Source organism: Apteryx mantelli, chromosome 3 (genome assembly GCF_036417845.1).
Source record: "Apteryx mantelli isolate bAptMan1 chromosome 3, bAptMan1.hap1, whole genome shotgun sequence".
NCBI classification, from domain to species: domain Eukaryota; kingdom Metazoa; phylum Chordata; class Aves; order Apterygiformes; family Apterygidae; genus Apteryx; species Apteryx mantelli.
In genome coordinates, this window is record NC_089980.1 from 17983045 (window position 1) to 18008019 (window position 24975).

Here is a 24975-nt window from a genome sequence, read left to right on the forward strand (position 1 = left end):
TGCATGCAGCAATATGTAGAGACAGTATCACAGCCCTACAGAGCAATAGGACTGGGACACTGCCTCCCGGAAGCTGGGCAGGGGGAGAAGGTTCTTGTAAAACTACCATGTCTTCTAAAAAAACCAAAGCAGCAGCAATGGCACCAGAATAGATTAAGTTCACCCCCTCACCACCACCTCCAAAGCTGTCCCAGGTTTGCCATCTCCAACCTATGGACTATGGATTTCAGCCATCCAGCCCTTGTTACAGGGTGGGATTTGTGACAGGGGCAAGGTAAACTACTTTTCCTAGCTTTGTCATGGCACCTCTAAAATTCCTTCCTTGCTCGAGCAGTCGCAGCCTCGGACCAGGATGTGATTGCCACCAACAGGCAGTGGAAGAAGGGGATGACACAGAAGCAGTCCTGGGTTTTAGAGTCTCTTGCAGGCATCTATGACTTTGCACATGTTCACAAGAGCATGGAAACCCCTATGGGATTGCAGAACAAGAGCCTAATCTTGTATTGGGAACAAAGAGAACGACTGCAAACTCCAGTACCCCTTTTCCAGATGAATTACCCTCTGTCCTTAAGCTGAGGAAGCAAAATGCTGGAGCCTGCTTTCTGCACTTGCAGAGCTGCAAGAAGTTAGCCCAAAGACATTTTTTCACATTAGCTTGGCATTTGTTAAAAGCCATTTCAGTTGCATTTATAGCATATCATTTTTCAGATGACCAAAAGACATTTTCATCTGCCTGTCAATTAATTCATTTATCATTTGGACCTTCCCTTTAAGTAAAAGTGTTCTCTCATAACTTTCATACCATTGTAAATTTTTACCATGTGAGGGAATCAAGCAACATTCATCAGAGCTTTCAATCAATGTGAGATATATATGGATATATAGAGATAGATATATGAAGGAAGTGTGGTAACAGTATTAAATTTCAGTGCAAAATCATTTATTCTGCCCAACAATGAAGCTGCTATCTGGAAACAAGACTGATTATTCATAATACTACCCACTGCTATTACCAGAGCTCTTTACAATCCCCGATAAGCTTTTATCCTACATGTTTAACATGTCAAAGTCAATTTACTTTTCCATATGTATATTTCATAACATTACTTAAGTATACAACCAGACATCCAAGTATTATATAGGGTATACATTTGTTTATATTTATTTAACACTGTCCTAGCTCTTGACAATTTCAAAACTAGAAGTAACTGAGATTTCTTTAGGAAGAGATCACCCATAAAAAGTTATTTTTTTTCTAAGCAGTTTATGGTAGAGCGTTTCTATTTTAAAGAAAGATGAAAGCGTAATTATGTATCTTTATAGTTACATATTGCAATATACAGTATATTTTACAGATCTAGAGTAAAAAAGGACCAGGTTACCTCTCCTCACAGACATCCAGCAATGGAAAACTCCAGATAACATGAGAAATAAGAGGTGCACCAGCGAGCACAGAGCAGACATACTGACTACACTGATTCAGCTCAGATCCATATGGGCTCCTGACCCCAACAACAGCAAGCAACCCCCCAACCAAGTCAGCTCCTACAAGCACTGACAACACACTCTTCAGAGCAGCTATAGTAGCTCAAGCAAAGCCACAATATGATCATGGCATAGATCAGGTCCAGTACGGTCAGCACTGAATCAGACTGAAAAGCCCCCCCAACAGCACAGTCAGGCTGTCTCTACCTGGGGGTCCCACTTCTACAGGCAGAAGGCAGAGACATCCAGATTTTTTCAGTACAGAATTAGCTCAGGAGCTGCTTAAGAGCAATGCCACCACTTCTGGCATCAAGTGCCCCTGGAAGACACACTATTTTCACCTCACTAATGCACCCTACCCATCCAGAGCTGGCTTTGTATAAAGCAAGTTCAGGCAACCCCACATCCATAGCTCAGTTATAACCCCCATCCCAGAGAGCCCTGACAACATCCTGCACATAGCTTTACCTGCCCAAGAAGCACCACACCTCCACCTGGCTCGCCAGTGAGGATAACACCTGCCGCTTCCTTCTCACAGCTCACCCGCTCACCCTCAAGCCCATCCTCAGTAGCTCCCGACACAACTAGTGGAGTTAATAGCAGCAGATCGATCACTCTCCACAGGGCAACTCCTGCTCCCTGGCAATCTCAGGATCCTGCTTTGCCCCAAACAAAGCTACTGGGCTCCATCTTCAGAACCCTCCTCCCCACCAGGGCACAATTCTCCCACTCTACTCCAGCTGAATATAGTTTTATAGGCCAGCTTCCTCATGTGGCATAGGGCTCCTAGCCTGGCTGAGCACCTTTCAACGCTCCTCTGCCTGGGGAGGTTTGGAAGCTGCTTTACAGATACCAAAGAACTTCACATGGCCTCTGCACACAGAAAAGTTGTCTCCTCCCCAAGGGGGAAACTTAAGTAAGCAGCTTGAACATCACCTCTGCTGACTGCCAGCACCGAGCCTGTACCCCCCTTACATTAGCACAGTAAGCGAGGAGGAATTATGTAGGCCATGAGCAGATCAACTCCTCACATAGGGAAAGGCTGTGGGAAGCGCCCAGCACTGGTGCACCCTGAGGCAGATTTCCACACAGTACTTGCAGGGCTCCCTTTTGGATGAAGCACCTTCTCAGACAAAAATGAAAGCCTAAGGAAAGTTTATTATCTGTGAAATACAGACTTACTAAAAAAAACCACAAAAATCCTTTGAACTGAAAACCATTTTGAATTTAGCTTACCTTGAAGCACCCCTGCTAAATTAATTGAAAGACACGTAAGTATGCAAACGCTGAAGTACAGGTTAAGCACACCTAGCTGCAACCTGAGGCCCTGTTTTCTTCCTGTTCATAGTGCAGCATTCCTGAAATAACCCCATCTAGAGCCAGGATGTTCCTCTGCTTTCACACCATCAAAATCATCAGCAAAATCTGACCTACTATTGATAAAATACTTCTGGAAAACCCAGCTTTAATACACATGTATTTCTCCTTAACACTGTGCACTGTGTATACCTGGAAGCACAAGAGAATGCCATAATGCAATGCTTTTCTGTGTTCACTTGTGTTCTTCTGAATAAATATGGCAAATACTGAAGACTTCCCCCAAACTTACTGTAGACAAGCTCCCAAAGTCATTCTTGCAGTCTACTGAGCAACTCCTCTAATTATTGCAACACTCACAAAGACCGAATTTGTGTCACAGAGACACATCTTTACAGCTTAGATAAGAATCATTTTCAGAATTTGAATCTAGCTAGTAAGAGACACATTAGCAAACGCAGACTAATAAGAGATATATTAGCAAATGCAGACTATGCATAACTACTTCCTTTTGAAGTAGGTCTGACCAGTACACTTGATGAACTCTGAGACCCCTACATGATATAAATCAAGAGCCTTTTTTTTTAATTATTTGGAGCATCAGACAAGTTGCTTCAGCATGAGATTTAAATGAAAGAGACTACATTTTTCCTATTTACAGTGCATACCTTGGACAGCGCTGACAAAAAAAATGGGGTAAAAAGGTTTCCCAACTACCTTGGAGTTGTCTGGGTGACCACTGAATTTTAATAACATTTTTAATTAATTAAGACAAGAAAACACCAGAATCATAACAACATGTTTTATTGGCAGGCTACTGGAAAAGGATTCATCTGTTGGCCAGCAATAAAATTCAAAATAACTGTAAGTAGCCTCAGGGCTAGATTCTGCTCTTATTTACACCACCCAGGTAATTCCATTTATTGCAGTGGGATTACTCCAGGCAGATATTGTGGTCATGCAGCTGTTGAGCACCTCATGCAGAATAGAGCCCTCTAAGGAGAATTTGGCTCTGTGCGTTCATGCTTTCCATCACGCACATACCCCTAAGGGACTATAATGAAATGTTCAATAAATAAACTAAAATAAAAAAGGGACTTTTGGCTCAGGTTTTAACTCTGCCCTCCTGCACAGTGTTCCAACTGATTTATAAAGTTAGTATTGTGCCTGGGAGGCATGGGAAAGTAAGACGGGTAAAAAGCTCATTCCTCCACTATTAATTGCAATTATTGTTACTTGCTGGACTCAAGAATTGAAGGTGATTCAGAGTGATGATGGCAGAAAAAGATCAAATAATTTGAACAGGTAATAACAGTAGGTTGACTAGTTAAGGCGGCTGGATTACAGGTGGTAGTTTTTCGTCCTAAAGAATGGTTGGCACAGGAAACAATTTTCAGGGTGAAACACAGGAAGCTGCTCGGAAGAATAAGAGAAAAGACAATCTTTGAAGGAATTCTCCATTGCAGCAAACCAAAAGTAAGGTATTCTCATAAAAGGAGGAAGATGGACTTTATATTCTCACATGCTTTTGTCCCTTATGTTTCTCAGTCACTGTGGAAATTGGTAAGTGTAAGATGAAGATGATGTATAACAGAAAAGTAAATGATATAAGATGGCTGGGGATAGGCTCCATGCAAAGGGTCTTTCTGTCAGGCTGGATATGAAGATAATGTCTTTGGTTTGGGTCAGTGCCCTAAAGGAAAGGTGCACACACATCAGTAGTTCAAAATGGTGCAACTGGGAGTAACAGTGGAAATTCACCCATTGCCACTAGCTCTGGCAACAGAGAGTCTTCATCTAGGTGCCTGTTTTTTCCTGACTGACCTTTCTCAGCTGTGTCCCAATTGTGGAGCATATTAAACAGATGTACCTGCCTCCAGCAGATCCTTTCAGCTTCTAAGTGGGTTCTTATGACCTCATCACAGTAAAATATGATACAAATGATCTGCAATATAGAATGACTTTCAGCCAAACTAATACAGTTCTGCAGCTCTTTAAGCACCAAATACATAAAGGTATGGTTTGAAGAGAATGTATGCAGATGCTGTTAATTAGATGCAGAAGGAAGTGCTCTGCTGAATGAGAAGCTAATGTGCAGCTGTGAAAGAGAAAGGTTGGCTTGTAAGATTTCTCACATACCTGGAATAATACACCTGCTTAGGTTTGCTAACAATTATTGCTTTGGTTCTACACTTCCCAGTGAAGGCCAGGCAACCAAACACATCTCTTGTCTTCACTGAAGTTGCAGAGAAGACTCAGGCAAACAACTTTAGCACGGAGAAAACAGCATGTACTGTCGCACAATATGGACCACAGATATTTTTCTTTACAAAGCACTACAGATTGATGGCAAGGTATCACTATAGAGAAGTTATCTGTGCTTGGTGACTATTCACCTTCACAAGACATTGCTCCTACAGCCGATAACAGACTCAGACAGGAGTTCTGCCCCTGGAATCATTTTCTATCTATCTCAACCACTTTGAAAGGCTCAACCACCAAAGGTTCCCAAGTCAGCTGGCACACAAATGCCCAGATCCTGCTAACATTTTGTGATACACTTATTGTAAACATACAGCTAAGGAACACTCACCTAATGATTCTTGCAGAAAGTGGAGATGTTCATGAGTATTTAAAAGCTATGCAGTACTCCAAAAAATGGATAAATTTTTTGACTTGTCTTAAAACCAGGGGCACAATGTCTTCAGCCAAATAAATAATACTAATCTTGTAGAAAGATATGAGCTATCTCAGGAGACTCATCATATTAATTTCATTGTCATTGAACATTGCAGTTGTTAAATATTCTGATCCCGTAGCTTGGAGAAGGATGGCATCAAGCCTGACGGCTGATGAAAATTGTTGGATGTTATGTAAATTTTTATACAATTGTGACTGAGGTTTCATTTTAGTCTGTGGATTATGTATTTCCACCATCAGCAATGGCCATTGCTAACCCATAACGTCCACTTAACAGCATCTGAGACAGTGCAGCTATTCCAGCAAACAAAATGCCCCAGCACTGAGAGGAATGGTGACCTTCAAGGGAAAATGAAATGTGCCAGGGTTGCTGTCCACCTTTCCACTGAGCCATGCTAGAACTTGGCAACACAATATCAGTAGGCTAAAGGAAGACCTGAATTCTTTTTGTCTCAAAGCCCGGAAGGACTGCTATTCTACTGACCTGGAGACAAAGTAAAAAATGTCCTATAAATGCACGTGTGCACACAGAAATGCACATATTTAAAGAGAATGTTGAAGATGATGTTTTAGCAATATTGTACTTGAGTACTACCAACAACAAAAAATATCTGTGTATTTCTTTCCACTACAAATCCCTAAAAACAGATGACGGGATGGACCCTTTGAGCATAGTGGCAACATGAAGTAACTTGCAGATGCTGGCACAGGCACGGCACATCTCCTATAAGGCTGCATCCACTGACTGCCATCTTAGAAAGCTTCAAAGCATCAAGGAAGCTGAATGCAAGCATCCGGTCCTCTCAGTCCTTCTGTACAGAGTGCATCTTCCAGGGAAGGGAATAGGAAACCTGACTCTGTGTGTGATCATGTTGCCATCTAGTGACCACAACCTAGAGAATACCCAAGCCCTAACACTCCTACACAAGTACGAACAACGCTGCGTGTGAAGCAACAGGGTATTGTATAATTGAGACCTCAGGGGCAAGTCTATACAGAAGTATTTCTCACAGAGTTACAAGTCTCACTTTAAGCAGAAACAGTAAGTGCCAGGTGACTTGATTCGGGTGATGCGGAACTGAAAACTTGTAGAGGCTGCAGCTCTGCTAGTACCATTTTTGTGCCACCCTTCAGCTCCAGGGCCAACATGGGAGTTCTCTTCCCTGAACTCATGGGAACAGTTGGCCAGCCCAACCACAACAGTCCTAGTCCCAGCATAGGTACTTAACAGTGCAAGTCTTCCTCTACTGCCCCTCCACACCTGGAATTCAGTAACAGATTTTGTGGAACAGTGTGGAAATGCAGTTTTTTTCTATAGCCCAAGTGATGTAGGTACCCAGCACTCATTTTTTAAATAATAAGATAAGTGGACAAATAAAATTTGGGGATTCCACACATATGCCTAAAGACAATGACGTGTATTTACAGAAGTGCCTCTTCTATCAATCCAGGCCTAAGACACTCAACCAAAATTGCTTGAGTGTTTTTCAAAGATACATTTATGATGGCACACTTCTTTTGGGGCAATTTGCAAAGGCAAACTTTCTCTCATAAACATGTATGTGATCTGTCCATTTACATGTAGATAGCTTTACAGATATATATATGTATCTATATATGTGTATATATATATACACACACACACACACTCACACACACACACACACACAAACAGAGCATCCTTTCCAGGGTCAAATCTTTCTTCTTCTATATATGCTTTGCTATGAAGTCAGGTATAGACACCTGGTAAAAGATACTGAGATGGTGTTATATGCAGCTTTTTGTAGTATTTCTTAGGAGTTTTCATCTTACCTAAGCACGAGACATTTCTATTTACAGTCTTAGTGTCCTGAGAGATTACTTCTCCCCACAGTTTCAGGTTTTGTGGAATTTCTCTTTGTTTTTCCCCTCGCTGAAAGAAGGCCTTCTGTTTCTATCTTAACAGAATTATACTTCAATCAGGATCAGTATCGTCCTGTTGGTTTGCTGATCCTGTCTATAAACATAGACACACACACGCGTGTGCACACACACAGACACACACGCACAGAGCGTAACAAAAAGAGTTCATGTGGTTTCTTGTTATCATTCTCAGTACCATCTCTTTCTTTTGCTTTGGGATCTGAAAAGCCACTGATTTGTTTTTATTAAAATATAAATAAATTTTAGGCATACAGTCCTTGATCGAATACAGACAATGAAAGGCTAATTTCAGCATACTTTTCTCCTTAAACTGTTATAGAAGTCTCAGTGTGGTTTCCTGAGAGATATGATACACTCAAGAACTGCTAGCAGATATAATTTACTGGCTCCAATTTATTAGAGATCAAAGAATGGGGAAAATAGGCCTCATCTTTCTTGTTCTTCTTGGCTGTGGAACTCTAAGATCTCTTAGAAAACCAAAAGGCAAGAGAAAAAGGAACGATGCATGAAGATATACAATTGCACTGGGGAGAAACTCATGACTGCACTGAAATACGTAAGGGACCCAAGGATGGCTTCCAAAAGCCTTGATAATAATTAGATGCATAAACCAAGTCAGACACAGATTACCAAGCACCATGGACCTTATCCTCAACAGCCATAAATCAATCTCCATGCAGCTATGCCAGAGTGTAATACTGAAGATGTTCCTCCACTGCGGTGACACTCCGGGTTTGGGGTGGGTTAATTCCTGTAGAACATGGAGGAGAGCATGAAACTACACAGAACCCTGCCTGGCAAATAATGGAATCACATTTCTAATCTTTTCCCGCAAGATTTACTAGCTGATGAAGCTGGCCTCTGCCACTGCTGTGAGATTTGCTCAACTTTCCTTGTTGAGCACAAAGAAGAAAATAAACATGAACCAGAATGAAGCAGAGCCATGTGCAAAATTGCTGGGGGTTTGCCCTATTATGCTATATTTGAATATCCGTTTTGTCAGTTAACTACCCCCAAAAGATAACTCACTAATCAAGAGTAGAGACTGAAATTCTGTTCTCATCTTTCCTCTGGGAATTTATATTCCTTAGGCAATTCCCTAAAATCAGGTCTTCTTCTACGCTTTAGCAAAGTGGTTCCTTTCTGGGGAGACCACCCAGAAGAAAACAGGAAGTTCCATAGTTTCTTATTCTTTGAGGGGTAGAGTGCAGAGTTCAAGCCCCATCCTTTCCCAGCCACCAAGGAGTTAATGTGTTGAGCAGCTACTTCATGATCTGCAGCTATGTATGTACTGATTAGCAGTGGTTGGAATAAAAGACTACAGCCCAAGCAAGGCGGAGCATTCTCAGAAACAGCAGTCTGGCAAGAAGTTGTCCAGGGAATAGATCCAGAACCCCCAAGAAGAATGAGACGGACTGACTGGGAACAATTAAGGAAAATAGTCCCATTCTCTACTAAGGGGAGAAAGAGCATCTTTCTAAAGCCTCTGTTGTTGGGTCCTTGGAAATCCCCCTTAACACGGGGTACAGAAGTGACTAAAGGACCAAGAGGCTGGGCCATTCGTAGTCTCTTAGAGGATAACGGCAAACCCTCTCACAGGGAGAGAGTGTAAAGTCTTTCCCATTATTATCTCCCTATCAAATGTGTTAATGATGATAACAGTGCTTCTACAGCAGGTTTCACCTCAGTACAGGCCACATTGCAACTGCCTGCTCGTTTGGGGGGGGGGGGAGGGGTGTCATTGAACAGACAGCATGGTTGTTGTTGTCTATCATCATCCAGCTATGCAAAATTTCAAGTAGGAAACCAAAATGCTCCACAGCCAGTGGCCAGTCTCTTCGTTCCACTGGTATCTGACCAGAACCTGCACTACACTGCTAGACAAAGCTATCCCAAAAGGCAAAAGGTAGGAGCCCATCCCCAAGCCCATTAATTCTTTGATTACTCTACTGACAGTGCTAATAACTAGCAATGACTATGGGGAGATGTATGATTGAACTGCCTAATTGATTGATGTTACCAGCTCGATTTATTTTGGCACCTGAATAACCCAGTCAAACCTAGGAACTTTCTTACTGAATCTCACCCAGCTTCAACTCAGAGAGCAAGTCAACTCAGAGAAAGATGTTGGACTATATAGATGAAGAATAATCTGTTTCCCGTCCTTTTATTTGGATTTTGTCTTGATTCCATGAGTTTTTATATCTTCTTCAAAAAATATGTTTAGCATAAACTGTTATGAATCTGATTACCTTAATTAGCCAGACGAAGAGGGCTGCTTCTCTCTCTCTTGCTGAGTTTTGGTTCCAACATAATCTAGTGGCAAAGACCTCCACAGTCTAATTATGTGTCATGTGAAGATGCCTTCCCACAGAGCAACTGTTATCCCTTCTAGGAATCAGCAGTTTTGAAGTTGTTCTGTTTCAGTGAGTACTCCTTTGTGGCCATCTCTGCTTCCTTCTTTCTTCCGTGTGACCTCACAGGACAAACCCTGGACCTCTGTCACAGTATGAAGATTACAATACAAAAATAGTTCCCTTGCAAATCAGTTTATTAAAACAACTAAATGACCAGCATGGAGCTGGCCTCCTTAAAGATCAGAGATCCAAACTGGACCCACATCTCCAGCTGTTTTAGTGGCAACAGAATCTCTCCTGCTCTGAGCTTTCACAGTCCAAGTGCAGCTTGTGAGGATGGGTTACAGATCAGGCTAACCAGCACTGCCTGGCAAGTGGAACCACATATCAGGAGTGAGAGTAGGACACCGAGCCATGAAGACAGAAATATGAAGGAAAACACAATGTACAGGGAGTCAAAGATAGGAGTCCCATCACTACTGCATGGGATGTACCAGAAAGTTATATTCCACAGATGATGGAACAAGGAGAAAGCCTCTGTCACCCTTCCTCCACTGTTCCTTATATGGGACACTTTTTTCACATCCCATCTCATTAATCTTTGTAAGGCAAACAAATCTGTTCTAAGGCAGTGGTTCCCTTCTGATATGAAACAAATAGGCCAGCTCAATGCATTGCATGACCTCAGCACTTGTGTCAAGTACTCTGCTGCCTCCGCTCTTGTTTTTGGAGAGGAAGATAGGAGCAAAGTCTGTAATTTGCATCCAGTCAATCAACAGGCATCCTCAAATTCCCTTGAGCCAAATAAGCCCGGTTAGAGGAAAAAGCTAGCCCTCTTCTCCTAGATTAATATTCTCAGATCTGATATGGAAATGCCAGGCAAATCCATGGCCTGATTTTCAGAAGCATTTACCTTGCTCCTTTTTTTTTTTTTTCCTCCATGGGAAGTATGGGTGCTTATTGTCCCTGTGCAGAGAAGGTCTCTCTTCTTAGGCAAGTATTTTATTATATAGCAATATACAGATGAGGAAAGCAAGCGATAATATTTCACAGGAAGCGCTGCTATTGGGAATGGAAAGGGAATCTGATACAAAATCCCGTTGTTTGTAAAGCAGCTATTTCCACATACACACAAAAAAAAGAAACTTTTAAAATATTTATATGCACGATTACTTCATAGCCTGTAAAAATCTGACTGTAATCTTATATGGGAATGAATCATCTGCTTATTTATCCATTTTAGTAAACAGAAAATATATAAAATTAATAGCAAAACTGCAAAAAATCCTCCTTCACCTAAAAGAAAATACATGTTGCTGTCTCAACACTGAAACAAACAGGAAAGCAATCATCTTTGCAAATTAATTCATTTCTTAAAACTCTTGAAGAACCAACAGGATGCACTTGTTAAAAAATAAGGCTTCTCAGACTGTGGAGCAATTCAGTAATAAGAGCTCCTATTATCCAACTCTAAAGGTTTTGAAGTGCTTTGTAAAGGACTGCTATTAACCTTGCTTTACAAATAAGAAAGCCAAGGCCTTAAAAGGTGATATGATTTACCCAAGGTTATTTCACCACTCAGTAGCAGAAACAGGAATATAAGCAAGGTTTCCCAATCCCGCAGCAGTTTCCCTTAGCCTTACCTCCATCTCAGGCAAGACTGGAATGGCAGCTGAAACTAATCTGCTCACTCGTGGGTCCTCACATTGTGACTTCCTTGGAATCCACACAGAAACCTGGTGGGATGCAAAACATCTGATGACACTCAGTCAGAAATCACTCTTCCTCATGCAACTAAAGACACCAAGATGCAACAGGGACACACTTTTGCATGAAGGACACCTAATGCAATTTAATGTTAGACTTGAGTGATCTTGTGTAGGCAACACTGGGGAAATGCTTTGAACAACTTGTCAGGAATAACAAATAGCCTGCTCAATTCATTGCTGACCCTAAAAAAATCACGTAACCTCAGAGCACTGCTTCTTCGTCCCAAGCAGGGGCCTCAGCGCAGCCACTCACGAACTTGCCTCCTTCTTGCTTCTCACAGCATCACAGGCTCAACATGTCAGAGCTCCCACTCCCCAGGGCGAAGTTGTACGTACCACGCCGTTGTGCAAACCCCAGCCCTACCAGATCTGCCGATCCCCCTCCTATCCCCTTAACAGGCTCCATCTTCCGAAACGTTAAGTCATGCGGCAGGGCCAGCACGAGCTGCAGTGACAAACGCCAGCTGCCTGGCCCAGGACGGAGAGCCTCGGCCGAAGCACGGTTAGCTTGGAGTAAGGACGACCTGGCTGGGGAAATAATTGTCAGGAACTACCTTGCAGCCACGCAGAGCGAGAAGCCGCAGCAGCAAATCTCCAGAAGAGGCAGGGGCGGGTGTCACTCGGACAACAGCGGGGGCCTCAAACGGCGGCCCCGCTCGGCAGGGGCAGACTCCCACCCCGGCGGCGGCCGTTGCCCCAACGGCCGCGCCCCGCCCGCCAACGTCCCCCCGCCGCGGCGGGCGGGCGCGCGCCTCGCCGCAAGATGTCGCCCTGCCCTCAGGCAGGCGCCGGGCCGGCCGCGGCCGCGCCGGGCTCCCCCGCGGGGCCTGGCCCCCGGCCGCCCCTTCTCCGCTCCCGGAGGACCGGGGCGGGCTGCGGGCTGGCTCTCCGGAGCCGCCCGAGAGCTGCCGGCCTCCGGCTGGCGGCGGCCGCCCCGGGGTTTGCGGGGAAGCGAGCCGCCGGGGAGGCGGCCGCCATGTCGCGGAGCAGCTCCAGGGCTTCTCCAGAGCCGGGGGGGGAGGGGGGAGCACCTCTCACGGCCTGCTCTCGGCCCTCCCTCCCTTTCACCCGCTTGTTGCCTCGGGGAGGGATCCGGCGCTTGCTTTGGGGACCGAAGGGGCAAGCAAGCTGCCTCGCTTCCACAGCGGCGAAGGGCATCAGGGCCCTCCTGCAAAGCCACCAGGTGCCAGCTTCAAACCGGGTGCAGGGTCCGCACCCGCGGCCAAGCTCGGGAAGGCTGGTCTGAAACAGCGCTCCTCCGCTTGGCAAAACCCTTCTTTTAATTTCCATGGCTTATCATGGCCAGCCCGTTCCCCTTTGCCCCTGTGATACCAACGTCTATTAGTCCAACATGTTTTTCTCAGTTTGTTCTGAGCTTCTGAAAGTGGAAAACCCCCAAATCCAGCAGTCTAAGAGGATGCCTGCTATTTCCTGTTGCTAGGAACTTGCAGCAGCATCTCATGATGACTCAGCGCTAAGGTAAAGAACCAGTCTCTTAACTAAATTCCCCCATCTGGACCCAGCGTCCCTCCAAAAATGACTAAATGCAACAATCTGATCCTAAAATGGATCTCTTGCTCAGGGATGGTTACCTCTTTCCGTAGGTCCAACTAGATGTCCTTCTCCTGGGCTGTCACTCTCCGGTGGCACCGCTGCATGGCCTAGCTGAATGAGCCAGGATCAGAAAGTCCTCACTTCTACACCCTCTTCAGCCAGGGGCTCCCTGGATGACTTTGCCCAGAACATTTCACTTTCCTGCCTCAGTTCCCCCATTTCTAGCAATGGGAACCTTGTGAGATTTAGCAGGATGGCATCTGAAAAAACTCTCTGAATGGCTATGGAAATGCTCAGTGCTGTTGCTGCTTGTTAGGTAAAGAAGAGGACTCCATTAAAGAGGTGACAGGACAAAGAGAACTGCTGGGTTACCAGATTGCTGAATGGTTTTATCACTCAGGTTCGAAATCCTCCTCTCAGAAAGAGCAAGAAGTAATGAAGCCAAGAGTATGGTTAACTTCCTCTCAAACATACCAGTAACCTGTAATTAATGGTGTTTTGGTGATTCTGGAGGAGACCTCCAATCCCTGCTGTACATAGCATCTACCACAGCCCAGACCAAACATGTTAGTTCTCCGACTCTGGAGTCTGAGGAGAGGCTCGTCCGTGTGTCCTCAGAAGTGCGGGGGAGATGGGGAGAGAGAGGTCACCACAGCAGCCTCTGAGCAATCCTGTAATGATCCCGTGCACGTGAATGACACAGGAAGGTTCAGAAAAGGAATCTGCTCTCAGAAGACATTTACCTCCTTTGACACAAGGAGTCCTGCTGATGTCAAGGAAACTGGAGTGGCAAGGCCTGACACTCAGTAAGGCGTCAGATTTCCCTTTCTTTTTGATATTCACAGGGTTATTACGAACATCAGAAAAACAAATTCTTTCTTAATGATTGACAAGATCCTGACCATTTCCTTTCAGATAGCTAGCTTGCTTTCTTTTTACATCAGCTTCTTCCACATAAGAACCAACCAAGGTTTCCGCTCACTCATAATTATATTCGCCAGTGAACTGCAACTGCTGTGGGGAAGGTTTTCACTGACGACTGCATTTAAATCTAAGCAACCCCCTTCCCTTTCATGACCATGATCGTTATTATAAGACAGACACAATGGTACTATTTTTGTATAATTCAATGTTTGTTTGATACCTCTGGAAAAAAAGAGTTAGTAATCCTAAACACTGTGCATGAAGTTAGAGAGAAGAGTTATACAGAAATTCAATGCACAGTGAGGAGATAATTAAACCTGTAGCACAGGAAAATCCTGTGTAGTTGACTCCCAGGATGAGATTTTGTTGACAACCATTGCAAATGAAAATTAAAAGAGTTTAACAACTTCCATTTTCAAAAAGTGATTTTTAAAAAGGAAAATATCACACTTCATTAAAATTTTGATTGTATCTGCAATGAATTATGTTCTAAACAAAACATGCTTCCTTGTTGTCTGTGCTTATATAGGATTTATAGATTCAAGCGCATTCTGAGGAGGTTGTTTTTTGTTTCCATGGTAAAGATGATTTTAACTGTGTATGATCAGCATTGCCTCCTCTGTTTGCTCATAATCTCTACTGCTCCACTTTCCTTTTCTAAATATATAAGCATCAAGCTTTTTTTTCCTCTTCCTTTTACTCACATAGGTAAAGGAACAGCAATCTCTCAAACATATCCAGTAGTGACACCTCTTCATTAACTGGTCTGGAAAAAAGACAGCCCTCTTTGTATAGGTAAATATTCAAGACAAAGCCCAAATTTGTAATAGCTAGAAGTTAAACATGCTTTTTTTAGCCTGGCTTCCTAATGAAGTAAGGCTTATGTGATTCTGCTGTCTGTTTTCCTCTCCTTTCCCACCCTCCTCCCCCACTGAAATACTTTTAAACCTGTTGGCCAATTCCAGCTAAATTTGGCAGAGAGCTAGGGAAATAATATCTTTGCAGCCTCACCAAGCTTAATGAAAATCAGCAGTGGGCTGAGAAGAGATACCCAAATGAATGCCCGTGTCTTAGGAAAGGCCGTGTACTTCCACAGTTACCCATTTGGCTCATGGGCTGACAGGGCAGTGCACGCATGCTGGCTAGCCTGCCAACATGCTGGTTACTTGAACTGTCCCGCTGCAAGTGTATGCCTCTTGCCTACCTGTAGCTGTGGTACAGGAAAGCAGAGTGGGACTTATGTGACGGGTGGGGAGATCTGGAAGTGTTGTGGGGCTGTACAAGGCATTGGGGGAAGCTATAGTTACAGGGTTGTGGATATAGGGGCATGGGATAAAGACGCGTAGGGAGCCAAGCTTCATTACGTCAGCTGCACCCAGAACAACTACTTGCAGTGATTGATACTACCCACGTGGTAATAGCCACCTTCAAACAGCACAACAATCCAAACCAGCATGATGATTCTTTCCCCATAATACTCTTTGCCATTCTACCCAAGCAAATTGGGCAGGGCACATATGGGAAGACTTCCTGTACAAAATACTGACCAGGAATATTCCTTATCTTCCATAGCCACTGCCTCCAGACAACCTATATCATGCCCTTTGCATTCTGGGTGGGAGCCAGCACTGCTAGAGTGATGAATCAGGAACATTCATAAGGAAAATGAAATGGAGGAGGCTCTTATTCAGTACATTTCTCTTTCGTTAATTGTTGCTGTATCTCATCCCAGCCCCCCACCCTGCCGAACTGCAGGGATGGTGACTCAGCTTCAGCGGCTTACATGCTCAGAAGAGAGAGGAGTCACCCTCCTGGGGATGATTTCAGTATCATTTCACAAACTCCATTGCTCGTCAGGTTTGTCTATCACATGGATCCTTCTGCAAGTCTTGCCCGTCCCACATGCTGGCTCCCTCTCTTATCCCGCACAGTCAAGCGAACGGACAACGATGAGGACACCTGCAGCATCGCAGGCCAGCAAGACAATCCTGCTTGCAGGAAAGCTGCATAAGGAAACTCTGGGCTTTGCTCATCCGGTATCCTAGCATTGCCCCATCCAATATTGCCAGCCTGAGAAACAGGCCTGAAGACAGAGAGAAACAAACACTGCTCTCCCAACCCTGCTGCAGAAATGCCAGCATCTGATGGATAGGCAATACAGATCAAGAAAGGCAATTATTTCTTCAGCCATGGCACTTAAATCCAGTAGATTTGGTTTGTCAGTCATGAGTCAGCCCTGAAGTAAGCTTGTGCCTTCAAAGTATGGTATAGATGTTTCAGAGTTGACACCTAATAAGTCAAATTATATATGGAAAATTTAACATTGCTATTCCTAGGTAGCAATTACACTAGATGGAGGTTGGAAGGAGGGGTTTGCATTACTGGTAACTAGAAAGAAGGCGCCAAAATAAAGTTAATGAGATTTCTTTTAAGATAACTGCTGAGTCCTTCTCCTCAAAATAGATCAAGGCCCCATAGGTAGAAACTGAAGGAAAAGCTTAGTGAAAAAAAAACAAAAATCCCAATGAATAGCAATGGGAAGAGAAACTGGAAACACATGTAAAACAAAGAAAGAGGCAGAACAGACAAGACTTTCCAAACCTCACCAGCTCCTGGAGCCAGGAGAGTGCATACAGTCCAGTGTCATTAAAGAAAGTTACTTTTCTCCTTCTTTCTATCCTCTGCGAAGACGACTTTGAAAATATAACATAGGTGTGCTTTAAAGAAAAGCCAGAAAAGGTACCCAGATTTGGTTGGCAAAATGTCTTTAAAACAGGAACAACCTGGTGGTTCTTTGAGATTTGCCCCACAACTTTTGAACACTGAGGAAATGTTCAAAATGTTGGTAATATTGCGTGGATTCAATGAATTAATATTTTGCATCCTGGAAATACTGTACAACTATACTGCTTTCTGGACATATTGAGACTATTTTCATAACAAGGTGTTTAAGTACAACTACACAGTTGTCAGGTCAAAGAAAAAGCTGGTGTCAAAAAGAAAACAACAAGGACAGAGATGTCTAGAGACATGCTGAAGCCTGTAAGGGTCTGTGTTATAAAAGTAATGTTTCCAGGTGCACCTGGAGAGGGTACATTTATATTGCTAAAAGATCCAGCTCACCCCACAATGACAATGGGACACTATTATAATATTGGCAGCTGACAGCAAGTCTTCTCCTGTTAATGTTTTAGAATAGGTCAGACACCACAAACTGTATTTAGAGCGAGCTTTTCAGAGACACTGGCCACCCACAGTTCCTACAGGGCTGGGCACAGGCATCAAGCTGACAGCTGTAAAGCTCTTATTTCCAACGTTGTGTTTCCAGTCAACACACAAAGCTTAGGTAGGGAATGTATTGTCAGGAATGTCTTCTGGGTTTTTCTTTTTCTTTTCTTTTCTTTTTTTTTTTTTTTAGCCTGTTTCCCAGCTAGGCTTACTAAGGAACAAGAAAATCAAATGACTTGCATGGAGGTCACAGAGTGAGTCAGCAGCTCAGCCCAGTGACGGTCAAATAATGCTTATTTGTAAAACTATAATTTTGTAGTGCTGTACTGCATAGCTTTAAAAATGAATGTATGGGAAAAATACACCCACATATGACAAACGTACTTATACGCTCTCCGCTTTGGGTGGACGTTCTGTTAGTCACAGAGGAGCATCTGCGCAAAGCTTTTTTTGTTGCTGCTTTTTGCTTCTTTAGACATTTCATCAAATGGTCCCTGAGTCAGAAGAAGTGGGTTTTGCTATTAAAGTCTGTGTGGAGGCTGCATTCCAAAGCTGTTGGAGGATTCAAAGATAAATATCCTTACTTTGAAAAAAAAAAATCTTTGGTTTAAAAAACAACAACAACAACAACAACAATCCAAATTGAATGTAATGTTTATGAAGACAGCAACTAACTAATGATCCTATCTGATAGTCATTTTGGAACTGAAAAATCCAACTCAGAGAAGTTTCATTAAAGCATAAGTTCCTTTAAAATTGCTCTCAATTGTATAATGTATGTGCCTACTGCACTAAAAAAATGGTATTGATTCATATTGAAACTAATTCCAACAGCAACAAAATATTAGCCAGCAACCTCATATAGCCACTGTGCAAGGAACAAAGCTCCTTGGAGCAGGAGCCATCTCTGTTCTGCAATTTGTATTTTGTGTGGTACAGAAGGAATGCAAGCCCATAATAATCTGCCTCAAGAAAATATTTGGGGTTGAGCATATAGGCTACTGCTCCCTTGGCTTGCTACTTCAGAAACCTCATGTATCCTCTCAGATACCCAGCCTCCATCAACAAAATGATGGAGCTGTGCTGCGTTAGATGGCAGAATCACCCTGTCCTGTGAAAGTGAAACGTGTAACATTAGCAGCTGCAGAACGCACCACGGGCAGCGCAAAGAGGGCAGACTGTGCTTGCCTTCAACTTCAGTCCAGGTACGTTGCCCACAGTAGCATCCTTGCCTTAGTTCAGGGCAGCCGCTGAGCACCACCTGCAGGTACCTGAAGATCCCCCGGTGTGGTCCACCATGGACATCGGTGACAAAGGGAGCCTGTGTAGGATCTGTCATCATCCCTTTCACAGGGGTACCTGAGCCTGATTTCACCCTTCCGCACAAGGCAGGAAGAATGTTTCCTCTCTTTTGCTGTGGATGCACTGAAGTGCAGGACAAAGCGAGTGACTTGCTCAAGGACAGAGAAGCTCAGAGCAAAGCTGGGCTCAAAGATCGAGAGCAAAGCTGAGTTTCTACCCCATCCCACCCTGCCCACCTCTAGCAATATCTTCAGGCTAGGATGATCCACTTCATGCTAAAAGAGAGCCCTGGTTGAGGTGAGGGTAAGAAATGCAGCTACCCTTCGTCACTCACTGCAGGTTTACATCTTTCTTTCCTGTCTTAGAGGAGAAGAACTGAAGAGCTCTGCCTCACCAGGCGTTCAAGAGAGGGCTGGGCACAAGAGGAGATGATGAGCCTCTAAAAGTGGAGCTTTGCAGAAGGAAGGCTGTTGAGTGAGATTGCACAGGAAAAGGGGACAATTTTGGTTGAGTTGGTCTGGCCCCAGCCATACATTGCCATTCTGATCCTGGCCTGGGGAAAAACAGTCCTCAAGCAACTTTGTTTAGCCTGATGCACCTCATTTCTGATAGATAACCAAGGAAGTTACAGCTCATGTCCAAGAAAAGCCAGGAAGATGAATGAATAAAAATGTTGAAATATTAGATTATCAGTAGAACAATGAAAACCTCAAAAAGATACAAACAATGTTACTGCCATTTTTTTAACTACAAGCTGAAAACCTGTTTGGGCCAGAATTCTTTGGAATCGTGCTACTGAATGTGCCTATAGTTAGGAGATAAAAAAAGAGGCGTTAAAGCTGCTAGGAGATGTGATCATCACAATGAGGGACTGGTTGCAGCCTGCAGGAACCTGAAAAGAAACTGGTGAGTGCAGGAGTTAGAAGGCATTGCTATGACAACAAAGCAAACCACCCCTGAAGAGAATAGAAAATATGTATAGCCATGCCAAGATCATAAGCGAAGAAATGTATATTCTGAGAGGAGGCAAATGAAACATTGACTTGGAAAACAAAATAATGCCTTTAGCATGATTTCTTCTTTATACATGGCACCTCTTCAGGAAAAGCATGCATTTAGAAGGCAGGAAGAAACTTTCCTTAAAGCACCTCTTTGCCCAGTCCTTATGCTTTGAGGAGGTAGCAGGAAGATCTATGCTCTATATTCACAGTCTTAGATTTTAGTTTATCCATGACTGTTTTGATTAAGTTATCCGTAAGGTGGTCTCTATGCTTTTTTCCAACCAACACCTACTGTACTTGTGAACAAATTTGATGGTAATTTTTTACATTTTCCCTCCTAATAAACTTGATCTCATTTACCAGAAGAAGCCTGTTCATTCACATTCAAAGCCTAGGATACTCCATGGAGGGTTAAACCTAGAAATTCCTCTAGCATTCTGGCAGTAAAGCTTTCCATGTTCTTCTGCAGCTGCAAGTAAGTCATTAACGGGATCAGTCCAGGCAGTTGTCTGGACCATACCTAGCAGAAAGCTCCCTGGTGACACTGATGCTTGATGACAGTCAACCCTTGAAGTCGGAGCCAGCGTGGATGTTGACATAAAGGTCCACAATTTGTGTGCTCAGTCAGGAAGGGGAAAATTCTCTGGATCCCAAAGTGAAGCAGTAAAGAAGTAGGCTGAGGTAGTACACTGTAACAGTGTGCTAAAGGGCTGATGAGCAGCAACTAGGGTTTGTTGCAGGGAGCAGACAGATGGGCAGCTCTGTACCAAGAGGTCGTTCTGCATAGCGGATGATGGCCTTACACAGGGAGAATTACACAGATGCTGCTGGAGATATCGCAGTATCAGTCCCTACCTGGACAATCTTGTTATGGCTTTTTGAGGCTTAGCTCTGGAGTGGCAGTAAAGAGAGTGTTATATATACAGGCTCGGGTGGGTTGTCCTCTGTCTTTACAAGGCCCTCATGATGCAGCCCTCTGCCTCCCTCCAGCAGACCTGAATGGTTCTGCATCACTATTTGGCCTAAATGTTTTAGCGCTTCTGCCTTGGAGATTTTTGTTCCCTTATAGCACTCTTTGGCCTGAGACTGAAAAACAGAGCTCAGCTGTTAAAAACATACATTGTACTCCATGATACATCTGCAACATCAGCAAAGAATCCCAGACTAGGGGATATCTTGCAGTAAACAAACAAACAAACAAAAAAAAAGCGTTATTGTCCTTCCCCCTCCTGGGGGAGCTACTGCGGCAGAGTGGCATGGGTTGAACCCCCTACCAGAGACATGGCCTGTGCCACCAAAGGGAATTTCAGCCTACGGCAACGCCACCTACGTACCCAGACACGCTAAACTGTCAGAAACACTCATCTGTCAGCATAGCTCTGTCTACACCAGCGCGTTGCCAGCAGTGGGGTAGTTGATTTCTTTCCACACCCTAGAATTACACTGGCAAAACTCTGTAGGCTACGCTAAGCCACAGAGTGCAGGCCACGTGTGCATAGGCTTTATTGGCCTTCATTTGATCCTGTGCATTAAAGGCAGCTGGGCTTCCTCTCTTTCCAACTAAATAATAATTACACCTATTGTTCCCAGTGGGCAGGGAGACCCTGTGCGCACATATCCAGAAAGACGAGGCATATAATTAACACCTTTCTGGGATAGAGAGCTTTTGTTCAGGTTAGTTATTATATGTCTTGCAGCCTGAAAACAGTGTTTCTTACATTCATTTCAGCTCATTTCCTCCTTGCTTCAGAGCTTAGCTCCCTGCTCCTTCCCAGGTCTTTGTGCACAGACATGCGCAGCAGTGTCACTGGGTAGGCTGAGGCAACAGCTTAATCCAGGTGTCTGGAGCAGGGGCTCCAAAACTGCCGTGTGTGTGCTGCTCACCGCTGCGCACGTCCCACTTTCCTGCATGGAGGCGGGCGCTGCAGCCGCTGCTGTGAGACTGATTTGCAAACGGATGGCAAAGGCTTCCACCAAAGATTGCAGGAGAGAGGGCAGCTCTCCCACACCGAGAGCTGGCCTACAGGACGAAGGTGAACTTCCACCAAGTGACCGGGCTTGAATAACAGCTCGTTGCTCTCCTCTTCCTCTTTCCTGGCTCTTTCCTCCCTTGTTCCCACTCCTATCCTCACCACAGCTCTTATTTGCAGCTGTGTGTCCCTTCCCTTCCCTCGTGCCGGACTCCACCCTCTGCTGACCAGTGCAGCGTAGTAACCTGGCAAAAACTCTCTTTTTGTGTGTGTGGATTTAGTTCTTTGGCTTTCTTATTTCAGCTTTCATTTGTCAAACCTTTAGTTAGGTTTCAGCCATGCCAGTAAATTGAACCGCAGGGTCCCAAAGACAGCCAAGACTGGCACAAGGAGGGAAGTGGAACGGTCGTAGTTAAGGGCAGAAAGGGGGTCAATAGGGAAAGGGGAAGTAGGTTTTCTCCCTTTTAGCAGCGATTTGCCATTAGATCAGCTCAAGCTGTCTTCTGTAATTTTGCTGTTTATTTTACCAATATAGCGATTTAGATTATAGTGCTATGAGGAGGTAGCGATGGTTGAACTACATCATTTTGTCTGTAATAACGTTGCATAGCTGCAATTATACCAGCAAAGAATCACTTCATCTCAGGGCCAAAACCCCACAGGCAAAAGCCAGAGTAAGTTCTATCTTTATAAAACGAGCTTCCCAGGAAGGCAACTCTCAAAAACCGTTTCAAACGTGGTGCTCCCCAGCACCCGGAAAGGCCCGATGACACATCCTTCCAGAGCAGGGAAGTTCTGTCCACTCCAGCAAAGGCGCAGCTGTGGCTGCTGCCTTGCAGCAGCAGGTCCTGGCAGCTGGCCGGGTTACCGAAGCCCGACCCATAGGCCTTGCGTAGCTGGTGTTTGCTCACTCAGCTCCAAGCTCGGTCCAGCTGGGACTACCTGACTTGACAAGGTCTCTGCAACCCCAGTGGGTTTTGCCCACTGATAAATATCCCAATCATCATACCAGTGCAATCTGAGTGAGAAAGAGCACTTACCTTGGCTTAGAGACATCTAAGTACCAAGTTCCTTTGAAGATGGGACTACTCTCTGCTGCCTGTCATCAGTATCAGGCTGGAGGTCAGCTCTGTATCAGAGTGCTCCCAAATCAGCTGGATTAACTTAAAACCCTTTTGTCAGCTCCATAAACTAACATGGTGCACAGCTGGAGTGGTGGCATATAACATTTTCACTGCCTCAGTACAGATAAAGCGGCACCAGTGCTTTGAGGAGACAAGGTCTTAAAAAAAAAGATCATTTCACACCTGTATTAACTAAATAGAAAACAGTAGATAGCTGTCTTTTGTGAATGGAAAGTATAACCACACTCTCATGCAATCCTGGAAGAGTAAAAATTCCTGGAGCACATGGTTCTGTCTTCTGCAGCAGCCTCTAAATGCAATGGCATCTGGTGCCTTGGGGTTTCAGCCCTTCAAATTAACTAACAAGCTTTATCTCCCACTGGTGTAACTGAAAGGTGATTCTGTGATCTCAGGAAACACCAATTGCTCTTTTTTTTCCCCTCTTTTAATGTAAATAACATCTAGTTCCACCCAACCAAATAGCCACTGTAAGGAGCTTTAAAAAGGTACCTAATTAGCACAATGAGATTGCAAGAGACTACTAAGCAATTCAGCAAACAAGCAGCAAGTTATTCTAATACAACACCCGTTTGAAGGCACTGTTCATTTCCTGTGACAAACGCTGTGTCTAAATGACGCAGGATGTTTGAACAGATTTGGCACGTAACATTTTGCTAATGATCTCTGTCTTCAGACCTCAGAGTTTTGAAGTAGCATCTAGTTTCAGCAAATAAATAAAACAAAAACCATCAACATCCAGAACTGAACTGCCCCATTAGCTGGAGAGGAGGTGACATCTTTGGCATGTATATTGGCTGTCCTCTAGCTCCCACAGTCATCCAGCTGTCCAGTATTTATGTCTCAGCTCCACAGAGGGACTCTTAAGTATATGCATCACTAAAACTGGTAGAACCTAGACAAACAGCTAAAAATTACTGTGATAGCAATGTCCTTAAAATACGTGGTGGTCATTATTACTGGGGGGGGGGGGGGGAGGGGGGGAGGCACTATAATTTGAATTGTTAGAATTAGTTTAAAATCCGATGTAGCAAACAAAGCCAGCTCCAGTTTCAGTTCTCCTTATTTTCCCATTCTATAATCAACAATATAATAACCAGCAATGTTTCAGCAACTGCTTCTGGAGAGGCTGAGATATTCCTGCAAGAGTCAGGCACTGCCAAGAGGAGGACACAATCTGCTGGAGACGGACACTACTTCCCCTGTCCTATGAGGCTATCCCAAGTCAGCAGCCAAAGGAGTGTTTTTTTCAGCTCCTTTTGTAACAGCAAGTCGAGGGAGTTCAGAAGTGCCCAGCAGCCCAGGCAGTGGGAAAAAGGACACTCCTTTCCTACTTTCCATGGAAGGTCTCCAATATGCCTTTGCGGTTGATGGCTGGAGATAAAAGTGGTTGTATTGCCTGCGGCATTTTTCTCAAGGATCCCACCTGGTGCCCTGAAGGGGGAACATGGATCCCTTTCTCTAGGTTCCCAGTCGTTCCCCGGATGAGAGGTATACCTAGCCACCCAGCTATCTCCAGAGGACTGCTCTGGGAAGTGTGGCTTAGCCCTGAAATGGCCCCACTGTGAGGAGAGAAAGGGAAGGCAGCAAGATTAAAGAGAAGCAACATAGTTGAACTATAACGTCCGACTGAACTCTCAGGTTTTACTCACTGTTTACTGAAACTCCCCCTTCCAAATTTTCTCATGACCGAATGAATTGCTCTCCCAACAAGTGTAAAAGGAAATGATTAATTTACCCCTCCCATCCAAACTGATTACGGAGACTTCCATATCTGCCGGACCTGAGTAATGAATGAGCTTCCTGTGATTATACCCAGGCACACCACGCGGGCTCTGGTGTTAGCGTTCGCGCTTCTGGGTCAAAAGCTGCAAGGACCACACAGCGTATCTGTGCTCATCAGAGACAGCGGCAACTTTTTAGCGTGACAAACAGTACCTCCTGTAGTCTTTGACCTTGTGCACAGTAGTAACTGTGTTTAAAAAAAGGGGGAAAAAAAAAAAACTTCTCAGTGTTTCACACCACGTGGCACAGCACTGGGAGCGCTAGACTAATGGGCAAGCGTAGGAATCCTAGTTACCTTGCCGTGCAGACCAGAGCCTGGGTGGCTTCAGGGGTAGCCTGCCAGCTTGGGCTTTCTTTCATCAGCGAGAGGCTCAGTCTGCTGGGAGAAACACAGGAGGAATCGGAAGCTCCTAGCTCTCCGAAAGACAAAATGCTGCCAGCGATTGATGGATGGTGCCCTGCGTTTGTACATGACAAGCCTTGCTCCCGGTGACGCAGCCTGAGCTGGAAGCTCCTAT

The 24975-nt window shown here is 44.4% G+C and overlaps 1 long non-coding RNA gene across 1 annotated transcript in view; it reads right to left on the reverse strand.

The window, feature by feature from the left end:
* Window positions 1-12243, reverse strand: part of LOC136991656 (uncharacterized) — a 182463-nt gene extending 170220 nt beyond the window's left edge. Inside the window, exons 1-2 of the long non-coding RNA XR_010883862.1 lie at window positions 12106-12243; window positions 11426-11518 (exon numbers count right to left, since the gene is read on the reverse strand). This is a non-coding gene — a long non-coding RNA (uncharacterized lncRNA). The remainder of the gene's footprint in view (window positions 1-11425; window positions 11519-12105) is intronic.
* Window positions 12244-24975: the final 12732 nt, after the last annotated feature.